General features: G+C 32.4%; 1 protein-coding gene across 1 annotated transcript in view; it reads right to left on the reverse strand.

Moving 5' to 3' along the window:
- Nucleotides 1-12,919, reverse strand: part of LOC136275121 (putative ankyrin repeat protein RF_0381) — a 54,090-nt gene that overhangs the window by 34,358 nt on the left and 6,813 nt on the right. Inside the window, exon 2 of the mRNA XM_066083446.1 lies at nucleotides 10,986-11,093. The gene's annotated coding sequence lies outside the window, so the exon portion shown is untranslated. The remainder of the gene's footprint in view (nucleotides 1-10,985; nucleotides 11,094-12,919) is intronic.

A 12,919-nucleotide genomic window follows, 5' to 3' on the forward strand; every position in this document is an offset into this window, starting at 1 on the left:
AATTGTGAATTTCACAGATTTAAATTGAAAATTTACAGATTAGAGTGTACATTTTACAGAATGAAGAGCAAATTTGCAGATTAATGTGTAATTTTATATACTTAAGTATGGTGGCATATTTCTGCCCTACAAAACCTCATTGAGCTCATTTTCGTAGGTAACATTTTTTTAAATAATCGTGTAACCTACGCGAATAAAAGCTTTTTTCGCCAAAAAATGCAAAACTTTCGAAAAACGCGCAACTTATGCGAATAAACGCTAGTTTCGCGAAACAAAGCGTAATTTTCGCGATTGTACGCGAAGTGAAACATTTGCGAATTAACGCGTAAGTTTCGCGAAAAAAAGCGTTACTTTCAGGAATAAACGCGAACTTTTCGCGAATAAACGCAAAAACTTTCGCTATATAACACTGAACTTTTTTGTCAGGAGTCAGATTCTAGCGCCATGCTGGCTTTTGGTCACCTGAAAATAAAGCTTAGGTTTTTTGTGAAGATGGTGTGCATTTAAATGAGACTCAGGGCTAATCTAAGTATTACAACAGTGTCAGAGCACCAGTGACTTTAGGACTTTATAGTCTCTAGTTTCATTAGCTTGTTGAAAATGAAAGCTCGGTGCTTATAGCCGGATGAAAATAGTATATAAAATGTTACTTACATAAAGGGTTCGAATATATAAGTTTAGATTCACAGTTTATATTCGCAGTTTGTTCTAGTACGACATGAACTGAACATACGTATCATGCTAGGGTTAAATTGTTGTGACTTTAATCATATTGTTCATGTTGTTGATACAAACTTTTTCACTTTAGGTAGGACTCAGGTGTTGTGCATGGTCCATTGCTATAGGCTCGATTGTAGGTTAGTTGTTTTGGCCAATATCTGTATGTGCTAAAATATATGATGAACGGTTTAGCTCCAGTACTATTGGGTGTTGTATGGTGATATCCCCCCATGGTTGGACTATGATACTTGGTAAACCAAATAGCCCCTAGTTTGTTGGGTGCTATGTTATGTAATATCCGGTATGCTTGGATCATGTGGTAGCCGTTTAGCCCCTATATGGTTGGGTGCTATTTCATTATGTCCAGCATGCTTGGATCTTCTGGTAACCATTTAGCCCCCTTATGGTTGGGTGCTATATTGTCATATCCAGTCTGGTTGGATTATGATATACATGTGTATGGCTTACCAAAGAGCCCCTATATGGTTGGGTGCTATGTCGTTATGTCCAGCATGCTTGGATCTTCTGGTAACCATTTAGCTCCCTTATGGATGGGTGCTGTGTTGTTATATCCAGTATGGTTGGATTATGATATATGGCTTACCAAGGAGCCCCTTTACTGTTGGGTGCTACGTTGTAATATCCGGTGTAGTTGGGTCAGGTTTGGCGGTTTACCAATGTTGTCATATCCAGGGTGGTGGTGTTATGATATGTGTTTACTTATTGGTCACCATATGGCTTAGTGATCAGTTATCATATCCAGTGAGACTAGTCTACTGGGTGTTGAAATGAATAGCTTCTACATTGTTGAGTGTTAGGTGGTTACCTTAATGTGGGGTGAGTTATACATACCTTGCATGCATATTGAGTTTGCAGTCCAAGTTTAGTTAGATGCTTTGTGAACATAGACATAGAGATAGGTTTAAATTATGAGTTCCTTTATAGTAAGCTGCTAGGTCTACATGTATGGTATAGATGTGAGTTATCAATTTCTAAAAGTTTGATTAAATATTTATGTTTGGTTACCCTTAATTTAAATCATGGGGTACATGTATGTGTTAACGGCATATTTGGCTTAGCATATTAGTGCTTGGGATTTTAGGTCAGAAACTTGTGGTTAATGTAGACAATGTACATGCATTTGCCATTACTTTTGTACTAACATTACATTTTTCAAAAGTTTAAGTCATTCATGAATGACATAAAATGTGTGATGTTTTATAAAACTTAGGTTTGAATGGTGTGATTGCAATTGTAAAAAGGCATGACTAGGCACTAATAAATCTATAAATTTTAATCTCCGTTCACACAATGGAAGGACTCACTGGGGTTTAGGATAAATTTCAAGTGTGGTATTTGTTTATTGTGAATTTTAGATTCTGTAGAAATTTACTGTAACAGTTATTGATTAGGCAATGTGTCAAGATTAAGGGTTAGTTACATTAAGTCATTGAAAACTTCTGCTGTAGGGTACAGTTTTTTACAGCATGATGTCTAGACCAAAAGTTTGTGTGAGAAGAAAAAGAGCTGGTTCAGCAGAAAGAAAAGGAGGTCTGATCATCAAAAGGAAACTTTGGTAGAGAGAGTGACACAGGCGGTGTTAGAATCATTAGAGGACAGAGCTGTCCCCGCCATTCCAGATACGAGCGAGACCCCCAGAGTTTGGATGGTCAAAAGATTTCTGGAGGTGTTGTTGGGCAGGGAGGACAAACCAATAGCCATACCAAGCCACCTTTTGCAGCTATCCAAAAGAAAGGCTGTTACCTTGATTGAGGCAGCTTTAGCCTCTAATACAAAGATTGTCTACAAGCAGGCCATAAATTGTTTTCAAATATTCATGCATAGTTATTACAATACATGCAGTATTAAGAATGTTTCCCTTGAAAACATTCTTAGTTTTGTTTCCTACTATTTAGTATAGGCAAAGCACCAACCTCGATAACAACATACTTGGCAGCGCTGACATATTATTTCAAAATGTCTAATATTCCAGACCTTTCAAATTGTTAAGTGGGGCAAAGCGTCTTGCCAGCTCTCCTGACGTGAGGTAGCATATTAATATATAATATCCTGGAGAAACTTTTAGTAGCAGTGCCTCATGTAGCAAATTCTAGTTACCAAAGATGTTTGTTCATCGCAGTACAGTTAAGGCGGCCAATAAAAATATCGGCAAATTTTTGTGATGAAGACACATATGACTGCCGTCATGAAAAAAGGGCCCTTAAGGTCAAAATTTCACAAACTCACTTTTTGTCAATTTTGATTAGTCATCTCTTTCTGAATACAAATATACAAAGATATCCAAAGATCTTGTGCGTTTTAAGCGTTTCATGACAATTTAAGTAAGAGATGTTAACACGATTTTGACGTAGCTCGACGAAAACGTCACGACGTCACGAACGTCAATTTTTTTTTGCATTAATTTTTTCTTCTATACTTCCTTTCATCGTCTTAAATTGTTTGAAGTAGAATTAATTAATAATTTTCTACTATTCTAGATTTTTTACAATTTAAAACATTTTGAATATCCAGATATATCACTAGTTCTGCACACTTCTGATGACTCCACATGCAATACCCCCCCCCCCCCCTTCCCCCCGAACATAAGATAGATAGATGGATAAATGGTATCTAAGGAAAACAAATATCAAACTTCCCCCAATTTTAAAATATATCAAAGTTATTTAAGCTGCCGAGAAGCAAATTAAATAAGCAAACATGTTACAAACATAAAGATTGTCAAATTCAATGCCTATGTTTCCACAATTTCAGGGCACTGTCAAATTGCATACACGAATTTATTTTCAAAAAGATAAATATTTATTCTTTTTAATTAACCTTTTGCACGGAAATTTTATCGCATATTTACTCATATCACTTTTTAAGTATCTTTGTAGTTCTGAAGCAAGTAAAAATCAATTATAGCTGTTTTTGAAACTCGGATGTTATATGTTGTTTAATTATTGTCAGGAATTTTCTTCTCGTTTATACGTTATCAACACTTAATTCTAATAAAACTACCGATGGATAAAAATCGGATTTGACTGTTCACTGAAAAGTAATTACAACTACAAGAATGTGGACTGTTGATTTGAGAGAAACGATTTCAACAAAAATGGCATCTTATTTTTATAGATTAAGATTTACATCCACAAAGTATGATTCCTTCTATTTCGTACGAAAATTGATTGTAATTCACAGCTGTATAGAAACAGACAGGACTGAAATCAACTTGGTCCAGTTCTAACCGTGCAGTTTATCGATCGGTCGAAACCTAAGCAACCTAAGAAAAATCACAGATAGCACGAACTACATGTGTATGATCATGATGATGCAAAACTCAAATTCCCATATATAAGACGCTTTGGCTACAGCTTTCATCCATCATTCTGGTGTACTTTAACAATTATTTAATGACCTTTACTTACTTTTTACGATCAATTCAATTCATTAATTTATTAAATGAAAGATGTAAATATAAACTGCTTTATTCGGAGATATATGCAGGCTATAAAGATAGCCACATTACAGAACGCGGGTTATGTTAATTATTTTCGGTATTGATTTCTACTTTTTGTTTATGTTTATTGTTTAAATATACTCGTACACACCATATTAGGTGTATCAAATACGACAGACCAACAAAATACAAAAGCCACCCCACGTGCTGAATCTACACCTCTATTCAATCTCTTTGTAAGTTCACGCATACCGATGTATTTTTTTGATACGATTTTTATAAACCACAGTCGTTGAAATAATTAATTATATATGAGCATTATTCCCTTTTTTTCAAAATGCAAGATTGCAAGTAAATTTCAATAAGATCTCTGCATTAATTATGTCCATTCTTTTGCACTAATTGGTAGCACTGTGCCGATAGACGTAGCTTATACTCAGTGAGAAGTAACATTTTTACATGTTGACTACATTTAATTTTCTTATTATCGATGTTACACGATGAATGAATGAATCTCTCTCTCTTTCTCTCTCTTCTCTCTCTCTCTCTCTCTCTCTCTCTCTCTCTCTCTCTCTCTCTCTCTCTCTCTCTCTCTCTCTCTCTCTCTCTCTCTCTCTCTCTCTCTCTCTCTATACAAATATCAGCCAGGTGATTATCAATTTTATACAAAATGACAAATTAAATGATAGACGTTTATAGAGTTGCATACGGTATCCCAAAGTTTTAAGAAATATCGCGATTCAGGGATATTTTTTATTGCTGTACATTGCAACAAACACACATAAAATTAACTTTAGTATCATCGAAATTTGTTTCTTGTATTAGAAAGAAAAGTGAGAAATAATCATATATGAAGGTGAATTGTACGTCCATGCATGTTATTAATTGTCAATGTCGCACATGTAGTGTTTATATTTATCGATAAACATGAATTGATTTATAAAACGGCAATTTTATCGACTTGATTTCATTATACTTTAGTTCAACTGGCATGTTCTTTTTAAAATCAATAACAGTAACTCAAATGCAATATATTTCTGAAATATATATATATAACAGTACAATATTTTATGTTCATAGTCGTCACGTGATATGGCAGTCGCATGGTACAAGCAGATGTATTTATGGTTTTGAGGTCATTTAAAAAAGTCAATATTGCAAGGGCATAATCATGTCAAAATTCACAACTGAATTATAAAATAACTTGATGTTATATCGTAGATTTTGAAAAACGCTGCAAACTTTCTGAGATAAGATTATTTGTTAGTGGAAACCGTAGGCTAATTTATAATGCATATGTTGAATAATTTTGAAGGTCACAAGGTTAATTTCATTAAAAAATTAATTAATGTGAAAGATTTTACAAGGATCGTAGAAGTTTTTAAGTTACATAGTATATTTTAATTCACATGTAAAAGTTTGTCATGATCAGTTAAGTTGATGCCCTTGCAATTAAGTGATTTATTTGAGTACATGTACTCAGCTTTTAAATATACGATATTTTACACAAAACCGATGTTGTCTCTTTATACGATGCATACTTATAACAAAACGAAAATAAAACTATATAGGTAGAATTCTTCTAATAATGATGTTAAACAAAATATTCATTTATAAATTTCCATTAATCTATGACATTTATTTTTCTTCGCTAAAAAACTGCATGATAGCCTTCAATGACTTAACTTAATGCGTCATTTTGAAGCATATGACGTCATATTTTGTAGTACAGCGAGAACGACATCTCGCTTGTTTTTCAGTGTGTACGATATAACGGACCTCAAAATTGTAAGTAATAGCATTTGTTCTTTTCAATTAAAAGATTAATAGCATAAATAAATTTTGCTAATTTCCCGAACTTGTTGTCTGAAAGGAATATAATGACAGCCTTAACTGTGCTGCATTGGCTTTGTTTATATTTTATGCTTTCCTCCGAGAAGGAGGCAGGCAATAACAATGTATTTCATTTCACATTGAGCATGCATGCCAAAATTAACACATTGAATCTCTTTTTCTGTATAGTTAATTATTAAAAACCACTTTTCTTAATGTTCTTAGAAAATATTTTCATAAGTTGGTATAGACTGATTTCTGCATTAAGTTTTGATTTCTTTCTAGAATATTTACTGTTAAAAGGAGCACATTTTTGGGTGGGGCGAGGTACACTTCTCATGCAGTTCAGTGTTCCTCTAGTGAGTTTTATTTAGGCCCCACCTTCTGCTGCATTGTTGATAATTTACTAAATGTCTGCAGTCTCACATTTTCATGTTTACATTTAGTATAACTTCATCTGGCTTTTTTAATAAATGCTCTTCACACAAGCCATAGTTTTTTCTTTATCAAGGTAGCAACAGAACAGAGCTTCAAATGTGCTTCAGGTTCTATTCACCAGTAATAGTAATGTAGGGTTTACCAGTATTTAAGAGCACATAAGAGTATTTATGTACATGTATATAAAGGAATTTATGTGATCCAAGTACCTACAGTTTTATGTATCATATTTTACTATGTTACAATTTATCATTCATTTCATTATAGTATGAGGATTTAAAGGGTCTTTTTGGGACTTTATATTCATCCCGCTATGAGCATTTTCAGCGCAATTCCTTCTATCCTCCTTATTATTTTTTTAGTCAAATGGATAACTTCCTTTTGTAAAAGGTGTGGGTTATTTTTTGGGCCCAACCTTCTGCTGCATTGTTGATAATTTACTAAATGTCTGCAGTCTCACATTTTCATGTTTATATTCAGTATAACTTCATCTGGCATTTTTAATAAATGCTTTTCACACAAGCCATAGTTTTTCTTTATCAAGGTAGCAACAGAACAGAGCTGCAAATGTTCTTCAGGTTCTATTCACCAGTAATTGTAATGTAGGGTTTACGAGTATTTAAGGTGGCTCTATACACCCACAGTTTATTTCAAATCTCAATAGAAGACCACAAAACATATACTTATCAAATATTAAAACGATGATAGGGATACTATAGGTATTTTTAAAGAATTTTTTTAATGTTTTTTCGTGTTTTTGTAAAATATTTTTCTAAAAGACAGCTATTAACAAATTGAGAGAAATGTTTTTGTCATATAATGGATATTTCCTTCGGACACATAAAAAAAATTATTACACTTCTTAACATTCCAAAATGTTATTCTTGCAATTTTTTTAGTATTTCCCCAAAACAAAATTTTTCATATTTTCTTACTCTATTGACAAATCATCTGAAAAAGTTGCTTGATGTCGTAAGAAAATGTATTTTAATAAATGTGACGTAAAAAATTGAATTAAAACCATTGCAAATAAACACAAAAAATATTTTAAATTTTTGTTTGGTGTGAAAGTTTCTCAGGTTAGGGTTATCGTACCTAAGTCCCAAGGCCCAAACACGTCGGGGACTTTTCATTTCTGAGTTGAAGAAAATTTCCTTAACATAATGTTGGAATGATAAATACATACATATTTCATTATAGACTTTGCCCTGTATAAGTGAATATATTCGCTTTAATGCAAAACTAAGTCAAATAAATAAAGGGGAACATTGACTAGGCTAATAGGATTTATGTATCCCAACCTGAGAGAAATTCAAAGCAACCCAAAATTTTCGATAAACGCACAACTTTTGCGAATAAATGCGTAAGTTTCGCGAAATAAAGCGTAATTTTCGCGAATAAACGCGAAGCGAAACTTTTGCGAATAAACGCGAAACTATATAACACTTAACCTTTGGAAATAATCGCGAAACTTCGCACACAAATGCAAAGCTTCAATATAAACAGTGTCAATTCGTAAGAACTCTTATGAAGAACAATGACTAAAAACAAATACATTTTATTTTCAGATAAATACTGAAATCAATTGAAATGTTGACAAATGAATGTGAATCAATTGAAATGTTGACAAATGAATGTGAATTTAAGATTAAAAATTAGACAAAGAACAATAAAAAAAAATGCTTTATAACCATGTCGATATCCATATGCTTTAATTTTTCGGGAACCTATTGTGAAAATATTATCGAATGAACTTCGCAGGGTCAGGGGTTCTTAAATTGACATCACTGAATTCTGAATATAGCTGTAGACGGCACATGTAGATCGACATTGACAGTTTGATATAAATCAAAAACAAAGAGCAGTAATTACTTTATAACAATTGCAATTTGTATAAGTATTTGTAATTGTAGTTAGAAACATGTTGTATGATCTATATTTTAGCAGTTCTTTATGATCTTCTGTTTGGTTTACTCTCCAATAAACGTGTGATATGAGTTTTGAGACAGATACATGTAATTGAACAATAAAACTACATGTGCCCCTTTACTTACATGTATTATATTACCCCCACCACCAAAAGATATTAACCAAATCTTCGAAACAAAATATATAATAATTGTATTTGCTTTTAAATAGTACTATGCATGAACTGATACCATGGGAGTTGCCTTTTCTCATGATCATGATTTGCTGCGAGTTTTTACCACGCAATTAAAGAAAATACTGACATCAAACCATGGTAATGAGAAAATGCAACGCTCATGCAGTTAGTTCATGCATGATAGCATTTGGTATCGGAGTAACATGATGATTTCATTGTAGTTGAGAGGGTTGGTGATCATCCAATAAAATTGATTCAAGATCGTGTAATATTAATTTGAAGACGAAGACAGATTGGTGAAACATTTTTTAGGCTCATCGATGGGAGACCGTTGTTTCAACGGGATTATTGAATCATGATCATAATTTGAAGGTAGGACTGCTCTTGTCTACTACCCCTAACTACGAATACAAATGTAGATATTTAGATGTTTAACATTATAAGAAATATCTGAATTTTATTTTGGATTGCATTTCATGGAACCAATACTCGTGGATTGTTTTTTCCCTAAATATATTAATGGTAACATGTGTATCCTACAGCTGGATTCAGAAATAGGTGGCACACCATCACCCCCCCCCCCCCCCCCTCCGCGAAGCTCATTCGATAACAATATTATTTGCCATATGTTTCCAAGAAATGAAAACATATATATGGCTATATACCTATAATGTTTATATTTATATTGTTCTTTGTCAACATTTCTTTCTCGCTATAACTTAAACTTACTCTTAAATTATCATTTTTAACTCCGTATTTTGTTAAATCGATATAGCAGATAGCAAGAAAACTGATCAATTACAAAAAGGTTCTTTAATTATGTTAACTCACCTCGATATAATGCAAGATATTTGCATAATTAAAACGACATAAGAGTTTATATGTTGATAAGACGATAAAAACAATGTATAAATTGTAACACAACAAGTGTAGGCCCTGAGACGCTTCCGTATGTAGGGGGCAGAAATATGCAACTATACTAATATACAAATTTTGCAGATTAAAGCGCATTTTGCTCGATGTAATCACGGCTCAGATAATCAACTGATTATATATTTCCTGATTTATATAAAATGTTAAAGAAGCCATTATAAATCATTACCTAGGTTTCGAAAATCACATTTCGACGGGTAGTTGTATCTATTTTTAGCAACAGGTACTTTTCTTTTTAACAACGACGTAAGCTAAATAATGTGATATGGCGTTAAACCTCTTTGCACCACTAACCCCCTTATAACTATAATATTGATTGGATTTTGTCCGGTTATATGATATGTAATTGTATAAATACAGAGATTTTTGCAGTGCATGTTTACATTTCAAGAGAATAACTTCCATAGAAGTATATCTAAATGATTAATAGATATTTGTCAAAGGCAGGGTTTTGGAGGATTTCGAAACTACAGAAAGATTCAACAAACATTGACATATACTGTGGAATCATTTAAATTCGTGGGGGTCCATTTTCGTGGAATGTTGGATTTTTGCTTATTCGTTGGGATATCATTTCGTGGATTTGCCGGTTTTTTGTATCAGTAAGATAACAAACTCTTTCAAAATTTGTTTTCGTCGAGGATGTAAATTTGTGGGGGAGGGCTACCTACGAACACCACGAAAATTGAGTTACTACGAATTTTAATGATTCCACAGTATGCTTGTCCACACTGTAAACAAATAGGCACCCTCATCATCTTTATATGTTCCTTTATTTTAAAAACAATAGCAAAAGTTTGACTCGTGAATAGCTCTTTCATAGGAAGCTTGATGTTGCTAAGATACAGGTTTTTTTAAATTCATGATTAGATTGGTTGCTTAAGATATTGAATCTCGATTTTTTAATTTCACATCTCGAAGGAGCCTTCTGGGTTTTCATATGGTCAAGTGCAACTCAATAGAATTTGAAATTCGATTGAAAGTGTTAAACATTTTTTAATAATTTAATTCTGGTTGTAACGCGGCATTTGATTGGATAGAAAAATTTAGTTAAATTTGTATAACCTGGTTTGCACGTCACAAGACACGTCACAATGCACCAACGTACTAATTCACTTGACGTTACGTTTGAATTTTGAACAGATTTATATCATTTTTAAAAGTAAAACGAACTCAATTTGTACAGCAAACTCCAGAAAATTAAATTATAAGGAATGAACTCAATATCTACCCAAGTTATACTCGTATAACCTGGGTTGGAGCAATTTACGCTTTTTTATAATCCGCTTCGCGGATTATAAAGCGTAAATTGCCCCAACCCAGGTTATACGAGTATAACTTGGGTAGACATTGAGTTCATTTCTTAAATAAGCATGATGAGTAGATTCTCCGTTTTCCTTTTTCTAATTGAAATAAATTTACAATAGATTTTATTCACAGATTGTTGAAAAAATTAGCATAGTTTTGTACAATAAGATAATGAAACTTATTACTTACATCTGTATATTTTATCACTGAAATAATGTTGGTCTGGACATCCTTTGGTAAACTCATGGCATTTGACAAAGTTAAGAACTCCATTCGCGGCAAGTTCTAGACAATTCCCTTGAAAGAAACAGTGCCAATTTAATGATAGTAGGAGAAAAAAAGAATAAATTGGGGTTTTTTTTTCAAATAAATTCTTGATCATTTTTTATACCTTCTTTGAGCAGAAATCATTACAAATGCGAACGGACAGAAATGGAGTCATTCTTTTATTCAATCCTGCTACACGACCTTTCAATTAACATTATGTAATTCAAATGGCAAAAGTTCATTTTACTTTTTTTTTTGGCTAATTGTGTAATATTACAAACAACGGCGCCAAAGATTTGTTACATGTTTTCCATGAGAGCATTTGATAGATTCCAAAAGTTTACTAATCAAAAGGTTCTGTCTCTAGCCCAAATATTTACTTGCCTGAAAGCATACTTGTCCCAAACATCACAACTTCTAAGGTTTTACTCTACGTCACATTTGTTAGTTTTTGACCAAGAGTACTTTATATTACATATAAAACATATTTTAAAAAAATTTCAAACCTCCTTCTAATATTTTTACACCCGCCTCTTTAGGCCATTTCTTTATCTAAAGCTACTTCCACTTCCTCAATATTCGGAAAATAATTCGAGGGGGAAAATAATACGTAATAGAAGTTCTTTTTCAATTCATTACAAAATTACAAATGTGTGTTAGAGTGAATGTTTATGAATTTGAATCTTTAGGTGTTCAAAATGTCTTAACTTCGCAATATTAAACACAGACAATTTTAGGAGTAGCAGTTAACAATTGCCTTAGTGTTCATATACTATTAATGTTTATCAATATTCAATATTGATATGATATTGAATAAAGAGCTGTTTTATTCAGTCATTAAAATATTTTTTAGAATCTTTGTTTATTACCAGGAGCAGCTTTGCTTACAAATTCAAGACGACGCTTTGGGCGTTATGAAAACTTGTATTCGATAAACATTTTGTGTGCTTGTGTGTTTGTGTTACCCCTTAGTCTCCGAAAATGCTGATAAACTCCAGCTAAAAATTCACTTACTTCTAGCTTTGTTTACTCACTTCTAAAGCCTATAACGTTTAATAAGACCTGAATGAAAATGATAAGCCGAAACACCTTTGTAATCATATACCATAATACTCGTAAAAACACATATTTTAAGGTTGAAAACGATTAAATACTGTAATCCATTTAATTCAATAGGTACATGCATTTTGTAAAACAAAACCTTTAGTTATATTATGAAACAAATTATTTTAAAAATACTAAATTTGCGGTAACACTACATTTTCATTGCATTTACTAAAAAGATTGTTGTTATAAATAATCTATGATTATTTATTAGATAAGAAGGAGTAAATAAAAAATGTTGACTGAAAATACATTTATAACCGAAAACATTCTCCAATCAATTTGTTGCTTTGATATCAATGATATCCTCCAATCGTTTAGATGTCTTAACCTTTCAACTAAGACACTGTAGATTTAATTTTACTATGTGTTACATTACAAGACATGCAAAGAGAAAATTAAAAATTTGTTATAAAACAGAGATTCGAATATTTCATTGTTAAATATTAAAAATAAAAAGTGTTTGACTTCAAATTTTCATCATACTAACACTTGTTTTGCATTCGTCAAAATAATTATCTATGCGATAAACCCTTTTCTCGAGAAGAACGATATATTGAAGCAGTAAATCGCACGCAATGATGCTTACAATCTTTATGTAACTATTTTTAATCAATCACTTCGGATTTGTACACATTCGGCTTTTAAAACTTTGGATTAATAAACCATACACTAGAATCGAAACATCATTCAAATGTGTTATTAAAGAAATGACGGTCCTTATCACCCCGTGACGTTTACTTTTATGACCA

Source organism: Magallana gigas, chromosome 4, assembly GCF_963853765.1.
Source record: "Magallana gigas chromosome 4, xbMagGiga1.1, whole genome shotgun sequence".
In the NCBI taxonomy this organism is placed as follows: Eukaryota; Metazoa; Mollusca; class Bivalvia; order Ostreida; family Ostreidae; genus Magallana; species Magallana gigas.